This window comes from Dipodomys ordii, unplaced genomic scaffold (genome assembly GCF_000151885.1).
Source record: "Dipodomys ordii isolate 6190 unplaced genomic scaffold, Dord_2.0 Scaffold5, whole genome shotgun sequence".
NCBI classification, from domain to species: domain Eukaryota; kingdom Metazoa; phylum Chordata; class Mammalia; order Rodentia; family Heteromyidae; genus Dipodomys; species Dipodomys ordii.
Genome location: NW_012267221.1, coordinates 11,020,736 through 11,046,942, shown reverse-complemented (window position 1 = coordinate 11,046,942; position 26,207 = coordinate 11,020,736). Strand labels below are relative to the sequence as shown.

Sequence of the window (26,207 nt, the reverse complement as noted above, 5' to 3'; positions counted from 1 at the left end):
CACGACGGGTATAGAAAGGAAATATTGAAATGTCCAATCATGTTTGCTTGTCTCATTCTTTCACTTCTATTTTTGGTATCTTATAAGGCAAACAACTTATTACTAAACAAGTGAATGACTGTAATGTACATGTACAACAGTTGCAGATGTGACTAAAAACACACTTTGCTGACAAGATTGAAATATCAAAAAATGTTTTAGTAGGGGCTGGGAAGGTGGCTCAGTGGTAGAGGGCTTGCCTTGCATACATGAGGCCCCGGGTTCGATTCCTCAGCACCACCTAAGCAAAAAGAAAAAAGCCGGAAGTGGCACTATGGCTCAAGTAGTAGAGCACTAGCCTTGAGCTGAAGAGCTGAAGGACAGCACCCAGGCCCAGAGTTCAGGCTCCACGACCAGACCCAAAAAAAAAAAAAAAAGTTTTAGTAGTTCCAGACTATCTACTCAGTGGCACATACATGTAGTCCCAGCTCAGGAAGCTGAGGTAGGAAGTTTGCTTGAAACTAGTAGTTCCAGACCAGCCTGGGCAACTAATAACAAAGACTACTGGGCTATACAGTCACTCTTTTCCCTAATACATGTTCTTGGTATTACATAGACAATTCCAGCTAAAATAGTATACCTAGTTGTCTGGGTCCTAACATGTTCCTGCAGTGTTTAGGTAGTAATTTAACATTTTTATTCCAAATGTCAGTCTTCACTCTTGGTTGTTCTGTTATATACATTACATTCTTTATTCAGATATACTCATTAAGAATAGATTCTTGAGGCTGGGATGGTGGCTCAGTGGTAGAGTGCTTGCCTTGCATGCATGAGAGCCTAAGTTTGATTCCTCAGTACCACATAAGCAGAAAAAGCCAGAAGTGGCACTGTGGCTCAAGTGGTAGAGTGCTAGCCTTGAGCTGAGAAGCTGAGGGACAGCGCCCAGGCCCAGAGTTCAGGCCCCATGACTGACAAAAAAAAGAGAGAGAGAGAATAGATTCTTGAGAATATGTGTGTGTGTATACACATTATTTTTAAAGAATATATTGTTTTTACTTCAAAATTAGTAAGCAAATGAACATTCTTTAAAAATAAATAACAAGGAAAATTTTCAAACACAAAGCACTTACAAAGTACAGGTACTGTTTTAGGTCCTTTATCATTTAATCCTTGTAATATTATAAAATTATATTTTTTAATAAAAAATAGTTCTAAAGATCAATATATATTAATAGAAAACTTACTTTTATAAAATCCAAGGCCCCTATTTTCAGTGAGGAGGTTCTACAGGGAAACCATTATTCTCTGTGACTTTCACTATTTTCAAGGAATCCAGTTATTGACCATGTTGTCTTAGGCAGCATTACCTCCATGTGCCTTAGCATCCTTATCCACATTAAGTTCTTTTGCTGCAGTGCTTACTACATGCTCTGGCATGAGAGCACATCACTCTTGGCTAATCTCAGATGTATAATGATAAAGACAAAATTCCTACTTTCAAGGTAATTCCAAGAAGGCACAGAAGATAACTAGTTATTATCATGTTAGCCTTTTGGTTTTTGTTTTGTTTTGTTTTTTGCTAGTTTGTTTTGTTTTTGCAGTGTTAGGAAACAAAACCAGGGCCTTCTCCATACTAGGTAGCACTAGTCCCTAGCTTCCCAAAGTTAGCCATTATTATTCCCCAAAACAATGGACTAATTTATGACTCAGTTACTTTTATTTTTTATTGTGAAAATACTGTACAGAGGGGTTACAATTACTTGGGCAAGATAATAAGTACATTTCTTATCAAGCATTGTAGCCTCCTCCTTTGTTTCCCCTTCCCATCCTCGGCCCCCCCCCCCCGCCCCACCACCCAATCCTCCCCACTCCCCCCCCCCCCGCACCAAAGTTGTAAAGTTCATTTTTCGACATAACGCTTGTTCATCTCATTGTTGCAATGGGTCCACCTGTATCCCTATTTAAACGATTTGTTTTTTCCCCTTCCCCTCCACAAATTATACCGACATCAAATACAGTGAAAGCAGGGGTTATACTGTGGGGGAGGGACATACAAAGCAACAAAGAAATAATCTTATAAATGCGTTAGAAACAATTGCATGAAAGAAAAAAATCATTTGAATACGTATCTAAGAAACATAGGTCCCATGGTTTCCCTTATTTGCAGTATCTAGTATATGTCTGAGTCAAGCAGAAAAGGTCAGATAAGGTGATGTTAGGGAAATGAACCCTCAGTTACTATTTTAAAAGGATATTTGAGCTAGGAGCCAGCAGCTCATGTTTGTAATCCTCGCTACTCAGGAGGATGAGATAGAAGGATCACAGTTAAAGCCAGCTCAGGAAGAAAAGTCCCTGTGAGACTCTTATTTCCAATTAGCTACTCAAAAACTGGAAGCGGAGCTGTGGCTCAGTGGTAGAGCACTAGCTTTGAGGAAAAGAGCTCAGGGACAGACAGTGCCCAGGCCCGGAGTTCAAGCCCCATAACCAACTTTAAAAAAAGGGCATAATAATTTTAAAAGTTAAAAAAAAAAACTATGAAGATGTCTTAGTCTTCTTTTAAAGCAAGTTTTACCTAGATCCTTAATGTCACTTTGCTATTAAAAAAGATAGAAAAGGGGACAGCTAAAAGATCAGTAAGAATGTGGCACCAGAGAACACATACACTCTCTACCTTTCCTTGTTGAAAAGCGCTCTGGATCCCAGCAGTCTCTGGGGCTAAAGAGTAGAGCCAGGGACAAGGATCTGCAAATGACTTTTGATGGACAGCATCCTGCCGTGCTCTGGATACTCCCAGCACTTTTTCAATGATGCTGATGAAGGTCTATTTACACCTGGAGGTTACAGCTGACGTACTGTGCTGCAGACTGCCTGACAACTGCAAAATTCAACTGCAGTGCAACTTAATCCCCAATGATACTGTTCATTTCCAGGCTGCCCTTACAAGACCTGTCATGAGACATCTCTTATTCATTCAAAATTATTATATAATCACAGACTGCACCCTCTGCGGTCACCACAGTTCTAAGAAAGCACAGCTCAGACAGCCTGCCTTTCAGCACAGAATTTAAAACCACCAACAGGAGAATAAAAGAATCCTACTGAATCCAAAGTAAACATGTGGAGTAAAATGATAACAGGAACTCAAGAGAACATTTCCCTTATAAACAGCTTAGATCACATCACAAACACTTCACTAAATCCAAATATCTAAGATAGATCAGAATCTCCACCAGCAGCTAGGGGGTGGGGGTATCACATATTTCACTGGCCACCACCAAAGACTGGACACACCTTAGGAGTTTCAGGTTACAGCCATAAAAATCTTCCCAAGGAGGCCAATATGATTCATTGCCTAATACTTTTATCTCATACCATTCTGCTAAAGAGAGAGAAAATCTGTGGCAAATACCTGCAGTTGGCTGATCATGTATAAAGCCAGGTAGTTGCCCATGAATTGACCTCACCCATGGTATTTGCACTGTCAGCATTAGAAAACTATTCAAGCCTCCTCCCCTTGTATCCATGCACCTCAATGCAGTGTCAGGTTGCTGTCTTTAGATTCAGTGGGTACATGGCTCCCCCAGGGCAGGTAGGCAGGCAGAAAGGAGGAGCACTCAGAAAGAGGATGAGAAGTAGAGAATGGGTTGGGTTGAGCCACTCAGCACTTTCCATTCCTTTAGTCCCTCCAGCTACTGGTTGCAGTCTGGGAAGAACGTTCTGTCAAACCTGTCTGTAGATGGTTTCGACTCCCCAACACTGGTCCCTCATGCCTCTCTGTAAAGTCCAGCCCCCCGCTTCCACCACTTACACTCTGGCATTGTTCTCTAAGTGGGTCCTACTGGAATCAGTAGGACCTGGCAGCACCCAACCTCCACCATTTTCCCAATGTAATGACTTTGGGCAGGTTGCCTAAATCTCTTTAAACCTGAGACCCTTCATCTGTACTGCAGGGCTTACCTCATCTCTGAAAGTAAGGATTAAAGTGAAAATACAGGGAAAGCACTTAGCAAAATCCCTAGCATTCACTCAAATACTTAATAAGTGCCCATTTTGTACCAGAAAAAGGTTTTTTTTTTAATGATAGTGATTATCATTCCCTCTATCCCCCATCTTTTTTTACTATGGTAAAACAGATATTACATATTACATAATAAAGTTACTATTTTGGAAAATACAGTTAGTTCAGTGGCATGAAGCACATTCATTTTGTTTTGCAAATATCACCACCAATCTACAGAACTTATTCCTCTTCCCCCTCCCTCCCCATCCATAGCAACTTTACCATTGAGCACAACTCCCTCCCCTCACTAGACAGCCACTCTACCTGAGGCATTGGCTCAGGTACAGCTCCAGACAGGCAGAGAAGGGGCAGTGCCAGCCTCTGTCTCTTCTAACCAAACGTGAAACTCCTCCTTCTTTGGGGCGTCACAATTCACAGTCATATTACCCTCTACCCCAATTCTCGGTACACACCTACCTATTTCTAGTGATTTCTCATTCACCAAGAAAAGAGAAGGTCCTTGGATTACAATGTTCTCTTCTGTCCTTTCTCCTGAGGGATGTTTTTGACCCACCAAGAGTCAGCTCCTAAAGAAACAAAAACACAGTGATAACTTGGATTAGAATCTCAACTCCATCTTTTCTTTATAGTGTAACCTGCAGCAATTTCGTGCCCTTTCCGGGCCTTGGGTTGCTTCATCTGTAATGAGGATAACTATTTATGTGGCCATTTTTTAACCACTCACAGCCCAGGTGATTCATATACCATTCACCATTAATGATATACTTGCACCCCCACTTAGGCTCCTCAGTCCAGCTCGTTCCCAGGCATATCTCATAGTCAGTAGCGTCCTTCCATGCTCACAATCACTGGTCCCCCCCCAACCCTCATATCCCTCCTCTCCCCAAGACCTTCCTCTGTCCTTGAGTGTGTCTTCTTCATTCTCTGGTACTGTGGATCCTACAGTTAATCATCCCACCTACCCCACTGTCAGCCCTCACAGTATTCTGCAGGCCTCTTGCTTGATCATACTATGGAAATAAGCATCAGGACTCAGCTTCTTCTCATCTATACTCCAAGCCCACTGCTCAGAGGGGGTTGCATCACTGCACAAAGAGAAGCCAGGCATGGGAATTCTCAGACCCAGAAAGGCTCTCATAGCCTAAAATCAAAGGTCCTGCCCATTCCTTCAACAGCTGTTCAATACGCATCCTTCTTTTCAGTCTTGATCCAGCAGACCATCTTTTCCAAGGATCCTTTTCTGGCTCCTTACCATGCAACCCATTCCACAGTTAACCAGGCACACCACACCATTTTCAACCCATGTCTACCAGCTCCTGGTATCAACTTCTACTACCCCCATCTTAAAAAAAATAATCACCTCCACCAGGAAGCCTGCCCTCCTCTCTGAATCTCATGGCCTCCATCAACTTTACTCCACTATTTCCTTTGTCTCTCTGACTGAAGAATAGAGGTTATATCACCCACCGTGATTCTCCAATGTCTGCCACATCAATATATAATAAATGTTGAACACATAGAGTGAGAGTATAGCAGACCTGCTTTCTGCTAGGAAGTGTTATTAAAAATATCAATTAATAGCTGGGACTGGTAGTTCACACCAGTAATCCTAGCTACTCAGGAGGCTGAGATCTGAGAATCACAGTTCAAAGCCAGCCTGGGCAGGAAAGTCCATGAAAGTCTTATCTCCAATAAATGACCAAAAAACCGGAAGTGGCACTATAGCTCAAGTGGTAGAGTGCTAGCCCTGAGCTGAAGAGCTGAGGGACAGTGCTCAGGCCCAGAGTTCAAGCCCCACGACCAACAACAACAACAACAAAAAAAAAACTCAAAAAAATTATCAGTTAAGACTCATAACCCATCACTTATATTTTCTTCCTGTGATGAAGACTGGGAAATATCCCCTGCCCAGAACAAACACTCCTTTGATGCAAGAAAGGGCCAGAAACAAAACCACTGCCTCTTCCTCCACCAAAACAGAAAACCCAAAATAGGAAGACAGCTTATTAAAAATGCCCAGCTGACACTGGCTTAGGTAGGGATAAATGCAGTTGTCCAGGCCTAAGAAAAGAAGGGAAGTTTATTTTGGATGGCTATTTGGGGGAAACAACAATATTCACGTGCTAAACAAGAAAGATGACCAAAATGATAAATGGCAGGTCTATTTATAAAACAGAGGAGGAAAAGGAAGCAGGTAACTCCAATGGAAATTTCCTTCCTTTGTCTAGCTTTACTTCTGGTATGGTTATCACATGAATTTCTTGATACTAACTTTTGACAATTTCATTTGTAGGAAGTGATCTCAAAGGGCCAGAGAGCTGCAGATGGTACCTCGGGGCCCATCTGTTTAAGGATGAAAGCTAGTGCACACCATTACATCACTCTGACCTTCCTCTGCAACTTCCTATCTGACGAATCTAGATGTTTGCTCAGTCAACAAGATATTTGTGTTTGTCTCCAGCCTCAGGCTTTGGTTCCTGATTGGTTTTAAAATCATTATGCACCCAAAATGAATAAGGGTACTGTTAGCAGCTGAAAGGTCCTCCTCTGGGCAAAACCCCAAGTCTGTGGCCTTCAGGGAGTGACTGCAGTCCTTTTGCATAATTACACTCTTTTCTGATATTCACTGATTAGGCTTCCTACCCCTTCCATAGCTAAAAACTCCCTTTTCCCACTTTCTATTTTCTCAGGGGACCCCAGGGAAGGGAAGAAGGTTTGAGGCTCTCCCTAGATAAATGCTCTAATGCAACTCATCCCAACTATAAAGGCCGTCACAGACCTGATTCCCCATCCCAACAGCATCCTCATACTTCCCAAATGCCAGGAAATCAGCACTCAGAGACCCCACAATGAACATCCAGCACCCACATATAGAGATCCACAACAGCCAAGCATGCACACCTAACCACTGGAATGTGATCACCCTGGAAAGTGCAACTACAACCTGTATCTTCTCCAACTGTCCATCTTCCTCCACATACCATAGACAACTACACAGACAACTACATTGTGTCTGGTAGGTGCTAGACAAACAACCTTGGCAGTGAATGTAAAAACTACTTTCAAACAGGGTTGTCTTGGTTTGGATTGGGAGGGGGTGGGCATGTGTACTAGTGCTTAAAACTTACTTTCAAAATAAGATCGATTGATGGGAAAATAATGGAGTAAAGAAAAGGTGCCAAAAACATGATTGTTGAGTCTAAATGATAGATTTTTTTCCAATTTTGATTTCTTTTTACTTTTTCCCTATGTTTGAATATTTTCATAATAAAACATTAGGGAAGGGTGTTTCAGTGCCTTTAAAAAGTCTAGACTTCATTTGAATTTCACTGGTTTTCCACTAATGTCCTTTTTCTATGCCCTATGTTTCTAAGTCCTTGTTTACTGATTTCTGAACTCACGGCCTCAGGGTCACTCAGCTTGCTCAGCCAGCTTACTTGGCAAACACTCTACTACTTGAGCCATGCCTCTAGCCCTGCTTTTCAATGGTTATTTTGGAGCTAGAATCTTAAGGACTTATCTGCACTAGCTGACTTCATACTATAATCTTCAGCATCTCAGCCTCTTGAGTAACCAGAATTATAGGTGTAAGCCATCTGTGCCCTAGTGACCTAGACAGTCTGAAAGACTCCTGGTCCAGTATTTTGTAGACTGCCCCTCCATGCAAACTGGTCTGATTTGTTTTTGGGTTTTTTTTGCTTTGTTTTTAATGGTCATACTGGGATTATAGGTTTGAGAGGAAAACACATCATATTAAGAGTGCATGCTATCGATGTGATATGCTGCAAACCAATTAACTGAGTGCTCAGCTAAGGTATGATTTGCCAGGTTGCTCCCCTGTAAATGTACTTTTTCCTCTCTTTTGAAGACTAGCCTTTAGAACTAAGTCACAAAATTCTACCTACACTCAAGAAGCTGGGAGGAAGGAGTAGTTTAAGCCCCAGATCCTGAAGGGTAAAGTATCTACATAAAGTAAGTGAAATTTTTCTATAAGGATGAGGTCTCTTCTTCTTGTATGACTATATATTATATATAGTCTACATATTAATTTATGTATATATTTTGGACTACTATGCAATACCACACTATTTCTTCTGTTGCTCAAATTGTCCAGCTTTGGCTATAATGATCTCCTTGAGGTTGGCTCTACTGTCCTTTCAGCATGCCCTTGCCTTTTGTTTTTTGAGCACTTCCTTATTTTCTCACAATGCAAGATGCTCCCAACCTATAATTATCCATTTCTCCAAGGAGTCCTGGATTACTGTTACTGGAGAATGGCACTTACGAGCCAAGATCTGAATGTGCTTTTTGCCAATACTGTTTAGCATTCTCAGTGGGTAGATCTATAAAATAACTGTGTATATACTAACCATGTAAACCCATATATACACACTAACTTCTCTATAAGGAATTCTGTATGCACAGTCATGCTGAGGTCCCTGACTCTATGGTTCATTCCAGCTGATCTGTGACTTTCCTCTCATCATGCACAATCACTTAGCTCTGTTTCACAAGCACAGTTAACCTATATACACAAAAAGCAGTCTGAGAATCATTAGCTCAGAGCCCATGACTATGAGTAATTTATCAACCTGAGTGCAGTGTGCTTGTTCCTTCTTTTGTCTTTAGACTTAGAGTCAAAACACCAATTTCCAGTAAACTAGGTCCACACCCTGTGTCCATATTCTTTAGTGGCTATGTCATACAACTATAACACAGGTAGATGTACTTCTGTCACAGTCTGCATTGCAATATACCCAACAAACATGAACACACACATGAGGCTACTAGATTTTTGTGCTTAAATTGAATATATTAAAGTTCTTTAGTGTCTAGTTATCAAAATAAAGTGTTTGCTTAAATAGCTAACAGTATTTCCTATCAGTATATAAGTTTTGCTTTATCCTTTGCTCTATAATGCTTATATACTTCTGGACAACACTTAGCTCAATTCTGGACTATAGACATTCTTAGATCTTGGTAAGATGAATGGAACCCACAAATTAATTTATTTAAAGAAACAGCTAAGTCAATTTAACACTTTAATTTTGGATGCTACTCAATAAGACTAAAAGGATTCAGCAGTATAGTGTCTGTCTAGCCAATTTAAGGCCCTAAGTTCAAACCCCAGGAATGAAGGAAAAAACAAAACTATAAGACCAATGTGCATTGCAAAATTATTTAAAATCCAGTAATAATAGTTAAAAATTACTGTCATACTGAACAGGATGAAAAATAAATTTTATATAATATTGAAGAATCATGTGAATAATATATTTATTTATTATGGTACTGAGGAATGAACCCAGTATCTTGTTCATAGGTCTTAGGCAACGGTACTAACACTTGAGCCACATGCCCAAGCCCATTTATATTTGTACTTTGCTTTTCAGACTGGGCTCACATTACCTTTGCCAGGGCTTGCCTTAAATTCTCAATCCTGCTACCTTCATCTCCTGAATAGCTGGAATTACAGATATGCACCACATATCCAGCTAAGAATACATACTAATATGATAGTATACATTGTATTGTATATGTACAGTATACACTGTATATGTATATTAACCTATATAGCAAAAACTATGCACATTTAACATATATCTTGCTAAAAATTACTGAAAGGATATACACCAAGTTATTTTAAAGTTCCTTTTTTGTACTCATTTATTTAAAATTAAAGAAAAGACAAGATTGTTTGCCATATGGGAAACTTTACAGAGTATTCCTACAAGATATGAAGTGCTGGCCCCAACAAAGAGAAAAAACAGAATGAGCAACCAACTGCACACTCAACTCGGTATATCATCCAGGATAGGACCAGGCAGGAAAGACCCAAAACAGTAAAAAAGGAAATGAGGAATCCCTTAAGTCAGATGTTGCTTGCGGGAAACACCTCAAAGGCAAGAGTTGGAGTACAGCACTACATATAAGGGAGGAACTAGGGGCTAACTGGGGAAGGATTCTGAGAAATGAAGGCAAATGATTAAAATGGGAATGGAAGAAAAGGAACAAAATGGAGACAGACACTATTAAGACCACCTTTCTGGAGGACTCCTTATTGGTCCATTCTCTGAGAACCTAAGATCATGATCTGTGACAGGGACAAGGTGCCTCCATTTTAAGTCTCCAAGTATCCCATCCCTCCACCTACCCCTCTGACAGAGGGCTGAAAGGCAGGAAAGATTGCCTGTGGGATCTGCTTAGCCTCCAGCACATTTGGTACAAAGGAAACTGCCCAGTTCTCCATTTTCAAAAATTAACATTTCACCATGGATTTTGCATCCCACCCTGACAAAATGTGCTTTGTGACAGATATCAACAAAATCACAGGGAAGCCATGTAGTACACTGAAAAGCTCAACCACAGGCAGCAATATCCAACTCTCAGTGTGTAGTAATCTTCAGTACTGGACACTGAGCCCGCTAGCCAGTCACCTCCACTGCCAGAGGTCAGTCCCCAGGAAAACAGAGAACTCCAGGATGACCTCACATCCATACCACTGTGCCACACCTAGCCAGCTCTGTCACAACTGTGAGGGCTGGAGAAGAACTAGCTTGTGCTGAACACTGAATGAACACATGCATCTCCTTCTATATTCCCAACAGGCCAATGGCTACTCAGAACTTGGTGGTAGAGTATTTGGTGAGCTAATACAGGCTCCACTCCAGTTTAGAAATGGCAAATTTTAAACTCATTTCACCTCTGTCCAGCTCCAAAGCTGTTAGCTTTCCACTTAAGAATGGCTTGATAAATTTGAACAGACTTAAAAACAAATGTAACCATACTGTTAGCATCATTAATTAAAATAAAAAAAGGAATCTGATCAGTTCCTTCTTCAATTCCTGGAAGTGGATTTCTACGAATTAACTTTAAAAAATAATTTTTTTCAACAAGAAAGCTGGACTTGGTGGCATATATTGCAATCCCAGCACTCAAGAGGCAGAGGCAGAATTGAGTTCAAGGTCAGCCTGGGGTAAACAGCAACATACTGTCACCCCCCAAAAAAAGTTAATAAAAAAACATAAAAGTTAAAACTTGGAGCAAGGTACTGGTGGCTCATACCTGTAATCCTAGCTACTCAGGAGGCTGAGATCTGAGGATCACAGTTTGAAGCCAGCCCAGGTAAGAAAGTTCATGAGACTTTTATCTCCAAATAACCATCAGAAAACCAGAATTGGCACTGTGGCCCAAAGAGGTAGAATGATATCCTTGAGCAAAAAAGCTCAGGGGACATTGCTCAAGCCCTGAATTCAAGCCCCCACAACCAACAACAAAAAAAAAACTTGGAAAGAGGACAAAGGCAATAGAAGAAAATGTTTTGCATTAATTAGACTATAGACTATAAAATACAGCACTATAAAATGGTGTAAAGGTAGTTTTTAAAAAGAGGAAAACTGGGCTGGGAAGGTGGCTCAGTGGTAGAGCACTTGCCTGGCATGCATGAGGCCCTGGGTTTGATTCCTCAGTACCACATAAGCAAAAAGAAAAAAGCTGGAAGTGGCGCTGTGGCTCAAGTAGTAGAGCGCTAGCCTTGAGCTGAAGAGTTGAGGGACAGCGCCCAGGCCCAGAGTTCAGGCCCCACAACTGGATCCAAAAAAATTAAAAAATAAAAATAAATAAATAAAAAGAGGAAAACTGTTCAGTCCTATCACCCGAAATTCTTCCAACCTTATTCTATGTGCATACACATTTCTACATATATACTCTTCAAAAGGCTTCACTTAGAACTGGCACTGAGTAAATGTATCAATAAGATTTATATATTCTTTGGAGGAAAAAAAGAACATAAACACAATTATGCTATCTGGTATTTCCACCTTATTCACAAAAGATACCTTCCACTGTCCTCTTTTGTGAAAAGTTTGATTTAAAGACTTATAGTTTGCTTTATAGTAAAAGTTACAGGAATGTATTTTCTCCTTATAAGAATCAAAACACATACTACTATTTTAAGATCATGGTTGATGGCAAGTAACAAAAACCACAGTGAGGAAAACAGCAAATAAGGAGGGGTCTCCTGTATGAAATATAAGGTAGATTGCTACTTTTATTGTTCTTTATTTTTACAGTAATAGGATTTGAATTCAGGGCCTTGTGTTGGCCAGGCAAGTGCTCTACCACTGCATCATACCTCCAGTAGACTGCTGCTTTTAAACTAAACAGTTTAAAAACAAAGAGAAGAGCCAGGCGCTGGTGGCTCACACCTGTAACTCTAGCCACTCAGGAGGCTGAGAGCTAAGGATCTCAGTTCAAAGCCTGGGCAGGAAAGTCCATGAGACTCTTATCTCCAATTAATCAGAGAAAAAAGCCAGAAGTGGAGCTGTGGTTCAAGTGGGAGAGTGCTAGCCTTGAGCCAAAGGAACTCAGGGACAGTACCCAAACCCAGAGTTCAAGCCCCAGGAATGGCAACAACAAAAAAAGACACTTTACTGTGTCACTCTAACTATACTCCTGTACAGAGCTCCCTGGCTGTGAAATATTGTAACTGCTATGAACGATTTTTCCCCAAGCTCCTTCTGAAGTATTTGTTTCAATTTTTTAAGAAATAATACAATGGACACCTATGTGCTTTAACTTTGTGCACTTGTATAGTTATTTCACTGATGTGTTTCTAGAACAGGTATTTTTAGTCAATTCGTTTATATGCAGCCCAGTATCAGAATGCAGTCTGCAGAACTGTCTCCTCTGACCCTCCCAACACACTGGATAAGTGTGCTCATTTCCTATCACCTTCTCTGCACAGGCTTTCTTCCTTTTAACAAACCAGTGGCATTCAGTGAACACCTACCATGTGCTAGGCCTCATCTTAAAATTTCTGCATGAAGCCAGGTAGTGGTAGTTCCACTTTAATCCTAACTATTCAGGAGGCTAAGATTTGCAGTTCAAACCTAGCTCAGAGAAGAAAGGATGTGAGACTCATCTCCAATTAACTACCAAAAAGCTGGAAGCATAGCTGTGGCTCAAGTGTTAGAGTGCTAGCATTGAGCAAAAAAAAAACCTCAGGGACAGCACCCAGGTCCTTAGTGCAAGCCCTAGACCAGCACACCAACACACACATACACACAGCTCTGCATATATTAATAACTGATTTTACAGTGGCTTTGTAGAGGTGGATGCCCAAGTACATATTAGTTTTGTGTAACTGTTAAGAAACTAAAGCCCACATATCTGACACAATTTGCTTGAGGTCAGTTTGTCAAAGGTGCAGCTAGAAAATGAACCCAGTTCATCATCTTCTAGAACACGTGACAGCTCACAGTCATCTCGAAAAGGTAAAAAATTCTTCTTCAGTCACTCTAAATGGAACTGAATCATCTTTTCCCAGCAAAATCTATGGAAAATTCTGTTTGCAAGAATAATGGAAAGACAATTGGGATGGGGCTGGGATAACAGACTTCACATTTGAACAGGCTCTTTCTTACAGATAGCTGCTGCATGACTTCGAGAATACTGTTTCTCCTCTTGGCTGAAAAGCACCCAAATATCCACTGGCTCTATGTTAAAATGTGTCACAAAGCCTCAAACAACCCATTCTTTCCAAAATACTTGCTGAGATTTTTCTCCTTGCCCTGATTCTGATAACAAAGAGGTCATCCTAGACTCAAGACTCTAGAAAGAGATGAGCCACAGCACAGCTCTGATAGAAAGCACAAAACTAATGGAAGGCTGGGGATGATGTAATTCTGCAGAAAAGCATCTGCCTCAAATGCTTGAGTGACTATGGGTTCAATCCCCAACAGCCCCTCCCCCCCCAAAAAAAAGACTTTTTAAATTAAAATAAATAACTTTATTATATCAACTTTTAGCCAGGTATAATTTTTCATACCTATAATTCCAGCATTCAGGGTGCTGAGGCAGAAGTTCAAAGCCCACCTGGGGTATCTGGTCTCAAATAAATAAATAAATAAACTAATAAAACAGCCAGACACAGTAGCTCACACTAGAAACCTAGTTACTCAGGAGGCTGAAATTATGAGGACGGCAGTTTAAACTGTCAAGACTCCCATCTCAGTCAATAAAAATCTGAGCATGACTTTATGCCTATCACCTGGAAGCACACATCAAGAACAAGATCAAAGTGCAGACCAGCTGAGGCATGAACCAGAGGCCTTCCTCAATAATAAATACCCGAAACAAAAAGGTTTGAGGATATGGCTTAAGTAGGAGGGTACCTGCCTAGCAAGCCCAAGACTGAGATCAAACCTCAGTATTGCCACAAAAATAGAGAACATTAGGGTGGTTTGAACTTGGACAATGTTAAAAATAAATATTATAGTGTTGATATATAAAAAGATTGAAGGGGATATTAAAATAGTATTTCCTAAAAAAAAAAGGAGAGGGAGGGTAGAAGGAAAAGAAAAGCAGCACATGAGGATGAGGTGCAAATGGAGCACAGTGAAATATCATAATGTTCCACAGGACAGCAGCTGTTTTAAACACTAAAACAACCACAAACACATAGGGAAAAACATATCATCACATCAAACAAGAGTCCCTATCATTCAAACATAGTTTAGAGCATATTTTTAGAGGCATATGCAAAGAATGGCTGCTGTTTTAAATACCACCGTCTTAGTCTATCCTTTTTCAAAATTTACAGAACATCATTTAACATTTATAATTCTTAAAATATTTTAATTGCTGGGAGCACAGATGGAGGCGTGATTAATCCTAACTGAAATAATGCATGTGAAAGGTGGAAACTCTAATCACCACCAACCCCCATGAATGGTATTATTGTCAGAGTATGAAATAACTTAAATTCTGCATATTGTCATTAGAGCACTGTAGCATGGGTTATTTTTATGTTCTGCCACTTGGTTTCCAGCTTACATGATCATGTATATTAATCATTTCTTTATGAAAAAAAATTCTTAGAATACATGTGAAACAACTGGCCAAAGAGGCCATGCACTTGTAGCTCACATTTAAATGTCTAGCTACTGGGAGATCAAGATTTAGAGGATCTCAGCTTGGTTCAAGGCCAGCCAGCACTGATAGAAAAGGGCAGAAGGCCTCTTTTCCAACCAATAGCTGGGCTTACTGGCATACACATAGCATCCTGACTATATGGGAAGCAGAGATTAGAGTGATCACCATTACATCAGACCAGGCAGAAATATTCATAAGTCTCCAGACTCCATCTCAATATAACCTGAAACATGGTGGCACATGCTTGTCATCCCACCTAAGACAGGAAGCCTTAAAACAGGTGGACTGTCCAGGTGCATGTCCAAGCAAAAAGTGAAATCTAAGCCCAAAAATAATCAGTGGTACCAGGCACTAATGACTCAGACCTATAATCCTACCTACTCAGGAGGCTAGGATCTGAGGATCACAGTTTGAAGCCAGCCCTAGCAGGAAAGTCCTTGAGACTCTTAGCACCAATTAACCAGGAAAGAGCTGAAAGTAGTTGAATGTTAGCCTCAAAGCTCAGGGACATCATCCAAGCCCAGAGTGAAAGCCTCAGGACCTGCATTAAAAAAAATCAGTGGGATACAGGTAGCTCACACCAGTAACTGTGGTTACTCAGGAGGCTAGAGAGCTGGAAGATGATGGTTTGAGAAACCAGCCCAAGCAGAAAAGTTTTGCTAGACAAAATTCCTCCCCTCCCCCTCAAAAAAAAAAACAGTAAATAACATAGCTAGAGGCATGACTCAAGCAACTGAGTAGCAGCCTGAAAAGCACAAGGCCCAGAGTTCAAACCCCAATATAAAATAGATGCCAAACAATATTAGGGGGGATTTGGAATTAAAAAAGCATAACTCTATTCTGTCATGGACATTTACATTTTGATTTTCTAGTCTAGCAAATCCTACAACTTCTGTATCTTAACTAGAAATTTACATATAAATATCCCTCCCATTTCACTAGTGATAATGCATTTTAATAGTAAATTCTCTCCTGTCTCCAGCCCTGACTCTTTTTCTCCATGGAGCTTCTAAAGGTGAGGGCTAATGTCCAATTTCTTACTGAACTCTGCCTTCATTTCCACAGGCTCATGTCACAGGTCTCAAACTTCTGGCTATAGGAGACCTAACTCTCCATCTATAGGTATTCTTTCTCTCCCACTCCAGCATTTCCCCTCTCTACTACTTATAGTGAAACTGAACTGAAACTTGACATTCCTCAGGCTTCCAGGCCTCACTTCCCAGATCTGCCTACTTTCTGAGTTCCATCAGGCTGACCCAGACTGGGGATGGTTCTGAACACTCTCATCCACTGTTCAAGCTGTGCTGCAACACATCCCATTTGTATATTAGTTCTTACTCAATCCTTCAAAACAGGTATAATCTTTACTTGAAGGACAAGATCTCTCAACCCTCAGGCAGAAGAAATCAATGTTCCTGTGCTCTGCCCTAGCACTATCATAGGTCCATCTTCATATTGAATAATTTTACCTATGACAGCCTTGCCCAATACCTTATTTTTTGTTGGTCATGGGCTTGAACTCCAGTGCCACAGTACCACTTCTGGTTTTCTGGTGGTTAACTAGAAATAAGAGTCTCATGCACTTTCCTTGCCCAGGCTGGCTTTAAACTATAATCCTCAGATCTCAGCCTCCTGAATAGCTAGGATTATAGGCATGAGCCACCAGCACCCGGCTGCCCAATACATTGTAAGTGTTGGGGGTTCTTTGATCAGTCATGGTGTTTGAACTCAAAGTCACAGCGTTGTCCCCAAGCTCTTTTGCTCAAGGCTATCACTCTACCCTTTGAGCCACAGCACCACTTCTAGTTTTTTGTTTTGTTTTGTTTTGTTTTGCTTTTTGTTTTTGTTTTGAGTGGCTAATTGGAGATTAAGAGTCTCACAGGGACTTTTTCAGCCTGAGCTGGCTTTGAACCGAAATCCTCAGATCTCAGTCTCTCCCTCCTACCCCCCAGGAGATAGGATTACAGGCATGAGCCACCAGTGCCCAGTTACTTTAAGTTCTTTAGAAAATAAACAATACCTTTTCCATCTTTGTAACCACCAGACTTTCAAACAACTTAATACTCACAAGAATTTGGAACTTACAAATGCACGCCAAATCCTACCCTAGATCTACTATAAACATAATCTCTTTTACAGTGGAAGAAACTGAGGCCCTAAGGTTAAGAAACTTCTGCAAGGGCATTAGGGGTGTTCTGAAATTTCACCAAGTCTGCTCTCCTCCAGAATCATTACTCTTTTCTTAATGCTATTCCACATATGGCCTGATGCTGAAAATGAGGAGGTAAAATGTGCTGCAAAATACAACAGAACTGAAGGATACAACAGCTTCATCTTTATTATGGACAATCTAAGGGACCCATCATTTCAAAGCAAACCAACTCCAAAGTAAGCTAAAGCAATCTAGAATGTAGGTCTAAATGGCAGAAAAATAAAAAGGATATTCTAGCTGGATGGTGGCTCAGGCCTCTAATACTACTTAGGAGATAGAGATGGCAAGAATCTCAATTCAATTCAGTGGGGAGCGGGGGCGGGGGGGTTACTAACTAAAATCTATTTGAATGGCTGGCTATCATAACATACATCTTTACCCCACAAATAAGAAAAAAAATTGTAGTCCAAGCCAGCCAAGCACAAAGTGAAACCTTACTTCAAAAAATTAACCAACACAAAAAGGACTTAAAGGAGTAGCTCAAGTGGTGGAACATCTGCCTAGCAAGTGCCAGGTCCTGAGTTCGAAACCCCAGTACCACCCAAAAAAGGGTTTTGTTAAAAAAAAAAAGGTTTCACTTTCAGTACCTCACTTTTTATTAGCATACATTAGTAGTACAAGGGAGTTTCAGTATGACATGTACACACAAACATACAATGTATCTCAATCAAACTCACACCCTCCATCTTTCACCCTTATCTCCTACCCCCTCCTTCTAAAATGATTTCAACAGATGTCATTGTTCTATGTCATATATGGAACTAAAGTACAATGACCATCCTCATTCACTGACGTTCATTCTCCCCTCTCCTTCTAGAACCCACCCTCCCAAAAGACTGTTTTCCTGTCTTTAAAAACAAATATTATTAACGAATTGGTTAGCTTACTATGGGACCTGGAGACATATGGAAAATCATCTCCAAACTGGGGACAAGTGAGATTACCTGCACCCTCTTCTGGTCTTTGAGAAGTGAATCAAGAAAATAATGAGTACTTATGCCTAGCTCTGATGGCTTATACCTGTAACTCCAGGTACTCAGGAGTCTGAAATCTGAGGATTGTGGTTCAAAGACAGCCCAGACAGCAAAGTCCATGGGACTCATCTCCAATTCACTACAAGAAAACCAAAAGTGGCTCTGTGGCTCAAAATGGTAGTGTGCTAGTCTTGTGCAAAAAAGCTCAGAGATAGCACTTTAGCCCTGAGTTCAAGCCCCACAATCAACCAAAAGAAGAAAAAAAGAAAGCCAGGCACTGGTAACCCTAGCTACTCAGAAACCTGAAATCTGAGATTTGTGGTTCAAGACCAGCCAAGGAAGACAAATCTGAGACTCATCTCCAATTAACCACCAAAAAGCCAGAAATGGAGATGTGGCTCAAGTGGTAGACAGCCAGGCTTAATGGAAAAGGCAAATGAAAGCACAAGGCCCTGAGTTTAAGCCCAATACCAGAAAAAAGAGAGAGAAAGAGGGAAGGAGAGAGAGAAAGAGAGGAAAGGGAGGGACTGAGGAAAAGTAAGATAAAGAATAAGCATTTAGCAAGGAGCCTGGCACAGATTAGGAGCTCCATAGGCTGCTGCTAACTGAACAAACCAACCAGTAAGAAAGACTTCCTCTAGCCCCACCCCTCCTTCCCAGTCTGTTTGAGGACTAAAGAGCTGGGAGCTGAGAAGCCTAGTACTGTATTATAGAGACAGGAAGTCTCATAAGAAGTTCCACCTCCCTCTCCTACCTGAGAAAAATAAGCAGTTAATGAACTCAAACCTTATAGGCTAGGACTGATAAAGAGGCAAAAATTATCCTAAAGGTAACCAGATTCCCTCAAGAAAGACAAAAGCTGAAACCAAAAACTCCATTATCAACTCCTATCAGCCACAGCCACACAGGAGTGAGTGGAAGGCTTCTCAAGCGTGAAGGAGATGTGTTAGGTAAGCAATACACACAGCTCTACCACGCTTGCAGAAAAGCAATGTATGTTCAATGAGCAGACACACAGGCCTCACCTGCCTCCCCAAATCAAGTCAGGTGTTTGACTCTATTCCACCAAATTCTAAAAACTTGAGAATACCAGCAACTCAAGTTCTCAGAAGCTCCAGGAGGCTGTGTAATCTGCCCAAAATCACACTGGGCCTCACAGACTTCAACTCAGGCTGTCTGGCTTTAAAGCCTGTACTCCCCATACTTGACAAAAGAGGAGATAGGCCTAGGCTAGTTATATCTAATTATAAGCAAATGGTCTAAGTTTCCAAACTGGTGAGGTTTTTTTTTTTTTTTTCCAGTAAACTGGAAGGGGGGTGAAGGGAGGATGGCACTAGAAATTGAACTTGGAGACTGTGCAGTATGTCTTTTCCTGGTGAGCAACATAGGCCATGACTATACCAGGCCAGTGCTCCACCTATGAGCTACAACCCCTCCCAACCCCTTTCAAGAGTTGTAACCATTTGCCCATTCCTAGGCAAACCAACAGTCCCAGAATATGACCCTTCATTTTCCATGTCTCAGGATTCCAAACCTCCTCCAGCCTCTTTGTAAAGTCAAGAAAAACACTCAAGAATCTAATTTCACTTGAAATCTCTTCCCAAAAGTCCATTTCTGAAGAACACACCTAATTTTGAGGGTTCGCTACTTCTGACTGCTAATTGAAAAACCAAAATGCCTCGTTAGCAGGATATAGATGCAGGCGAGTTCCTAAAAATAAGCACTTTTCCTACATGCTGGTTTTGTGGTTGTATTGTTCATCAATGTCATTTTGTTTGAAAAGCCATCAAAAGCTCCCAGAAACGAACTGAAATTAATAGATATCCTAGACCATTTAAAATGAAACCTTCTCGCAATGTAGGATCCCACTGTAACCTGTCTTACTCAGTCTAGAAACCTGATATAAATGTAGATTTTTGAGTCCTACCCCAGACCTACAGAAAACAGCTCAAAGGCAGGGAGATCTTTCTGCAGAAGCATCCTGTGTGATTACTCTGATCCACAGAAGTCCTATATCCACACCTCCCCAGAATTAAATCCCAGTAAAGGAATTCCTACAGGAAAGCTAGATGTCGTTTAAGTATCAAATTTCCAGCCACCTAATAGGCATTTCCAGCTGACATCCTTGAGGGCCCCAAACTCCACCCCCCCACTCCAGAGGTAAGAGTTGAGTTACAGTGTCAATCATCTTCTACACCTTGCTGCCCCACCTGGAAACTGCCTTCAGTTGGTTGCCAAGTATTCCTTTTCTATTCTAGAAGATTCCATTTCACTGAAAAAAATCATCTCTAATATTTATTTGTGTTGTCTTTCCTCTTCATTAACTAAAACTTATGGGAGGTCATTGATTTGGATCAAGCTCCTAGAGTAGGCCCAACAAACCAACCCAAAATGGGCTCCCTCGTGCTAAGATTCCATGTCACTAAAATGAAACCTAAACTGTCTACTTCTAAGATCTGATCTTTTCAGAAGGATCAGACAGAGAAAAGAACAGAGACAGAAGAAAAATGGGCAAATTCCCCGACAAGACAGTTTTCAAAACATAAACATAAATCACAGCAACCAATCAAAAGGCACCTAGTCACTCTAAGAAAAAGTCTCTTCTGCTTTAACCATACAAGAAAGGCTACCTGACCTTAACTAATCTGCTTTCCTCATGGTGTGGTTTTCTTGCTTCTGTTCAAGCTCCCTTCAAGCTCTGCCTGTAGACCTCCTGTCTTTGTAGAACAGATGCTGCCTACTTCATCAATTGCTAATAAAAGTTGATTTGATCCAAAAAATTCAGTTGGCTGGAATTTTTTTCTGAAGTACGATGACACAGGACAGTTAACCAGAGTTCAAATCCTTCAAATCATGTGTGAGAGCCCATTTCCTTCAGTGTAAAGCAAGGATGACAGCAGCACCCTATAAAAGGGGGTTTGGTTTGTTTTTATTAAAATTCCATGAAGTAATCATCTTAAAAACACACTAGAAGGTTTTGTTGTCTTCACTAGCTCAGGCCTCAAATATCATCTGAACTTGACCTACTTCCAAAGCCTCCTTCAGAGAGCCCTGCCACCCACCTGTCCACACAACAATCTCCTCTCCTCCATATCACCGCTTGCCAAGGCTTTGCTCCAACACAGAGATCTGATTACTTCATCTCTCCACTGAAAGGCCTTTGACAGCTATCACTTGCTCACAGGATCAAGTCCACACTTAGCCTGGCACATGGCACATAAGGCCTTTGCAATCTGGCTCTCTCCTCCCCACCACTGTACCCAAATGCTAGGCACCGTCTGTTCTAGTCACAACCCCCAAACATGACTTGCATTTTCATGCCTCCTAGCTTCTGCATGTTGTACTCCTTTCATCCTGAAAACCCCTCATTCCTTGCCCACCTGGCAAAATCCTATACATGCTTCATCCCTCCCTTTGCTCCCTGAAGCCTGCTCTAGCATAGGTGCCAACAATTCCTCTTCCTTCTTTTCTCTCCTGCCGCAGCACAGTCTCCTGCATGTCTAGTCTTCTGAGACTGACACAACCCTGGGCCTCAAACTCTGGAGCATACAATGACAGCCCTCAATAAGTATTGGTTAGAAAAATCAATGCAAGGCATACAACACACTTTGACAAATGAAAATAGTTTCTTAAGTGTCAAGCAGTTAACACCTTCCTGGTAACTTTTGACCTCCAACAATTCTTCAGGACAATATGTTCCCTAAACTAGTTAAGTCGGCTCTAAAGGAAAAGAAGCAAAAAGGCCCTGTGAAAGTGTAATCTTGATAAATTCCACTGGCTTAGCAACTGGTCACTGTCCTTATAGAACTGGCATGAAATCATGCTGTTTGATTCCTCCCAGCTGGATTTTCGCTATGGACAGATGAAAAGGTTCCTCTTACATAAACAAAATATTTGGGAAAGGAAGAGACCAACAAAACTGTTAATTAGAGGAAAAGTGTAAAAAGCTCAAGTGCAGCTGGACCTGAATGTCCTTAAGGAATCAAATTCAATCTCTAAGACTGGACAACTTCATAAGCAGGAAGCAGTGTGACCCCTTCTCTGGCTGAAACCCTGCTTGCCCAAGATTTAGAGACAACCGACAGAAGAACACTTTTTGGTTTACTCATCAATGCCAAGAATGCAAAACCCCAAATGTCCAAGCAGTCTCTAAACAGTTCCTTGATGTCTCCTATTAAAACCAGAGCATATTCATTCTGCCTTCCCATGGGTCTTAGTATTTGGTTTGTTGTTTGTCTGGGGGTGGAGGATGTTGAGGACTCAACCCAGGGCCTTGTCAATACTAGTGCTCTACCATGAGATACGTTCCCAGTTCCACATGGGTCTTTAACAAAGTACAAAGTCAGTTGCGAGGATCTCTCCCCCACCAATCTGGGACCTCACTAAGGGAAGCCTGCTTTCTTGGCAGGCAATAGCCCTGTTCATAAATAAACATGTATGTTATTACTTGAGTATGGTGTACAGACTTATTCCATCTAAATAAAATAAAGCTTATTGTTCTAAACCACATTCAAGCAAAACACTACTCAAGTCTAGAGATTTTCGCATGTTCTCACAGTCTCAGTAAGTAAATAGATTTCTTTACATACTGATTTTCATAAAAACCAGACAGACAGCTTATTAATAATATTCTTGGGCCAATAATAAAATACAATGCCCCTTTTTTTGCCTTCCAGTCCTTCTCTATAAATCATCATATAAAACCATCCCACCTGTCTGCTCAAACCATTTCCTACTGGCATCTACTTATTTAAGTATACATACCTATACAAATTATCTTGAAACCAAAGTAATTATTGGACTTTTGTACAGAATAACAACCTTAAGATGAACAAATTTTTAAAAACTCACAACAAGTAAAAACTTCTATTTAAGAGCTGACCCAGAAAGTTGAATTTTAGATATGGTAAGAATGTCAGGTGTGGCAGTACACACAAGTACTTCCAACATCAGGGAGTAAATGCTGAAGGATAGTAAGTTACAGGCCCTCATAAGCCACTTAGTTTACAAAGTAAAACAGAGCTAGGAAGCAATACCCTTATCTACAAAAATAAATAAATAACATGCTAAAGTAAAAGATGGTAGGTACAAGAGGCTCTAAGCCAATTATGGTAGTAAATAGTTTACAGGGTTTCATTTTTGGTCTTGACACTAATTCTAGGAATCAGAAACAACTGACCACATTTCACAGATATACAAACAGAACAAGTAAATTGCCAGAGTCATATATAAAAGCCAAGTTCACATGGTTTCAAAGATCATGATTTTAGGACTGGGGGCATAACTCAATGGTAAAGCACTTATCTAGTATGTATAAGGCCTAGGGTTTGATTCCTGGAACCATACAAAAAGAACCCAAAAGAATAAGATGGGCTGGACATAGAAACACACAAGCATAGTAACAGTTGAGGAATAAGGATGCTAAGGCAGAAGGATTACTTGAACTCAGGAGTTTGAGACTACTCTGATAAGCAGAACAAAAAGAGTATCTATGACCTAGGCACTTTTAATCCTTGCTACTCAAGAGATCTGAGATTCAAGGCCAGTCTGGGTAGAAAAGCCTGCTGGACTCTATCTCCAAAGTAACCAGCAAAAATGGTTGGAAGCATGGCTCAAAGTAGACAATGTACATATAAAATTACTTCCCTGTGGGTGTCCTTAAATTTATGTTCTTGCATTAGCATAAATATTTATCAGAAAAATATTTGGTTAAAAATGTATTTAGTATAGCCAGTTGCCAGAGGCTCACACCTGCAATCTCCTAGCTACTTAGGAGGCTGAGATCTGAGGATCGTGGTTCAAAGCCAGCCCAGGAAACAAAGTAGTCTGTGAAAGTCTTATCTCCAATTAACCATCAGAAAACTGAAAGTAGAACTGTAGCTCAAGTGGTAGCATGCTAGCCTTGAGCATATAAGATCAAAGACAGTGCCCAGGACCTGAGTTCAAGTCCAGAACAGGCACACACACAGGCAGACGTGCACACACGTACTCACGTGCACGCGTGCACGCATGCACACACACACACACACACAAACTATATCAATAAAAGTCAAATTAATGTGAATTCGTAATTATGCTAAAACAAATTCTTTAGAGAACAGTATTTTGTCATTTCACCTCAGATATCCTGTCATTCTGAATAAAAATTAATCACAAACTTTGCTTAGTAGCCAAGACACTTTACCTGTGACATATCATTTATGGTCTTTAAGATGCACAATGTTGAAAACTATAACTATTTAACAAGGCCAATAATTGTGGATACAATCCCAACACACCCAAAATAAATTTAAGTGACATCTCCTTTATATTCTAATTAGCTGCTTTCCAAACAAATTCCAAACTATTGTTTTTTTACACTAAGATTAAGCAACATCTATGAATTTCCAAACTTGAATGCCTATACCCAAATAATAGGGGTGAAAAAAAACATAATCTAGAATCTATTTTTACCAAAACTTCTCTACTCTGAGTTGAATTATGCCTTTAAGCCTCACCTCCATTTCAGAGAAATACGAAGAGACAAGGTAATCAACACAAGGACACAGGATATCCTGTAAGTTTTAAAAGAGGATAGGACCGCAGGCAACAAAATCATATTTTTCTACATTTAAAAAGACTAAAGGAACAAAACAACAGCAACAACCCACAGTGCAATATGTGAACTTTGACTAAATATTGATTCCAAAAAAGCAAAAATGCTAACAAAGGACAGTGAGATTTTTTTTAATTGCTCATTTTACTTGATAATGAGGGAGTAAATCTTTTTAAGCACTTAGTTAGAAATGCATACCAAAGTTTACATGGTATCTGAGATTTGCTTTAAAATATTTCAAAAGCAGAACAACTATCATTGGTTTCTGGCCAAAAGATGCTTTATAAAAAGTAATTTCTACAGTTACATGCATTTGAGAAATAATGAATACTCTATTTCCACCCAAGGAAATTCAGAATGAACATTAATCAGAATTTGCTCAAAAATCCTGCAATTAAAAAAAATGTCCAGTTTACTTTGATTAACCCAATGTTCCCACTTATTGGTCTATGGAACCTTTTTTCACTATATAGCATGTGTTAATTTTCTGGGAATCAGTTCCCCATGGAACAGGGATAATGCCAAGGCCCTGAGTTCAAGCCCCAAAATCAACACAAACAAACAAACAAAAAAAAAGGGCCAAAAAGCAAGATAGCTCAAATAGTAAAGTCTTTGCATGAAATCTAAAATAAAAGCCAAAATCATAGACAAATAGAAGGGTAGTTGCCAGGGATGTGGAGTGAAGAAATGGGGAGAAAATGGTCAAAAGGTATAAACTTTCAGTACTAAGATGAAAAAGTTTCAAGGAACCAAAATTATAGTGTAGTTGGGTGATAGAGGTGTTCATTAATTCCATGTGACAATCATTAAATAATGTATACATATATCAATCATTAATCTTACTTTTCAGTTAATTATTTTAAAACTTAAACAGAAAGAAACAATGCTGGAATGAAAATGATTCTAGTTTAAGCCGGGCGCTGGTGGCTCACGCCTGTAATCCTAGCTACTCAGGTGGCTGAGATCTGAGGATCAAGGTTCAAAGCCAGCCCGGGCAGGAGAGACCCTGAGACTCCTATCTCCAATAAACCACCAGAAAACCGGAAGTGGCGCTGTAGCTCAAGTGGTAGAGTGCTCACCTTGAGCTGAAGAGCTGAGGGACAGCGCCCAGGCCCAGAGTTCAAGCTCCATGACTGACCAAAAAGAAAATGATTTTAGTTTGGATTCTCCACTCAAAATCTCCTTGACCTCTAATTTCTCACATATGTTCAGAGTTCTCTGCTTTCCTGAGATTGCCAATAGCTTCAGGTGAGAGAACTTCCAGAGTAAATGAGTAATGTTTGAATACTGAGGGTTCTGCCTCTCTCAAAGGGCAAACAGGTGAGTTGGGTTTTTGTTGTTGTTTTTTAATGACCAATATAGGGGAGGACTCCTAATCATCAAAAAGCCTACAACCCACCAACAAAACCAACAACTGGACAACTTATTTGTAAAGAACTGGAGACCGTAAGACATGGCCCTACCTAACCAGCATAAGGGCCTGAATTCAAG

At 40.4% G+C, this 26,207-nt stretch overlaps 1 protein-coding gene across 1 annotated transcript in view; it reads right to left on the bottom strand.

Annotated features, from left to right (window-relative positions):
* Nucleotides 1–26,207, bottom strand: part of Tanc1 (tetratricopeptide repeat, ankyrin repeat and coiled-coil containing 1) — a 232,915-nt gene that overhangs the window by 196,642 nt on the left and 10,066 nt on the right. The window contains exon 2 of the mRNA XM_013029880.1: nucleotides 4,457–4,566. The gene's annotated coding sequence lies outside the window, so the exon portion shown is untranslated. The remainder of the gene's footprint in view (nucleotides 1–4,456; nucleotides 4,567–26,207) is intronic.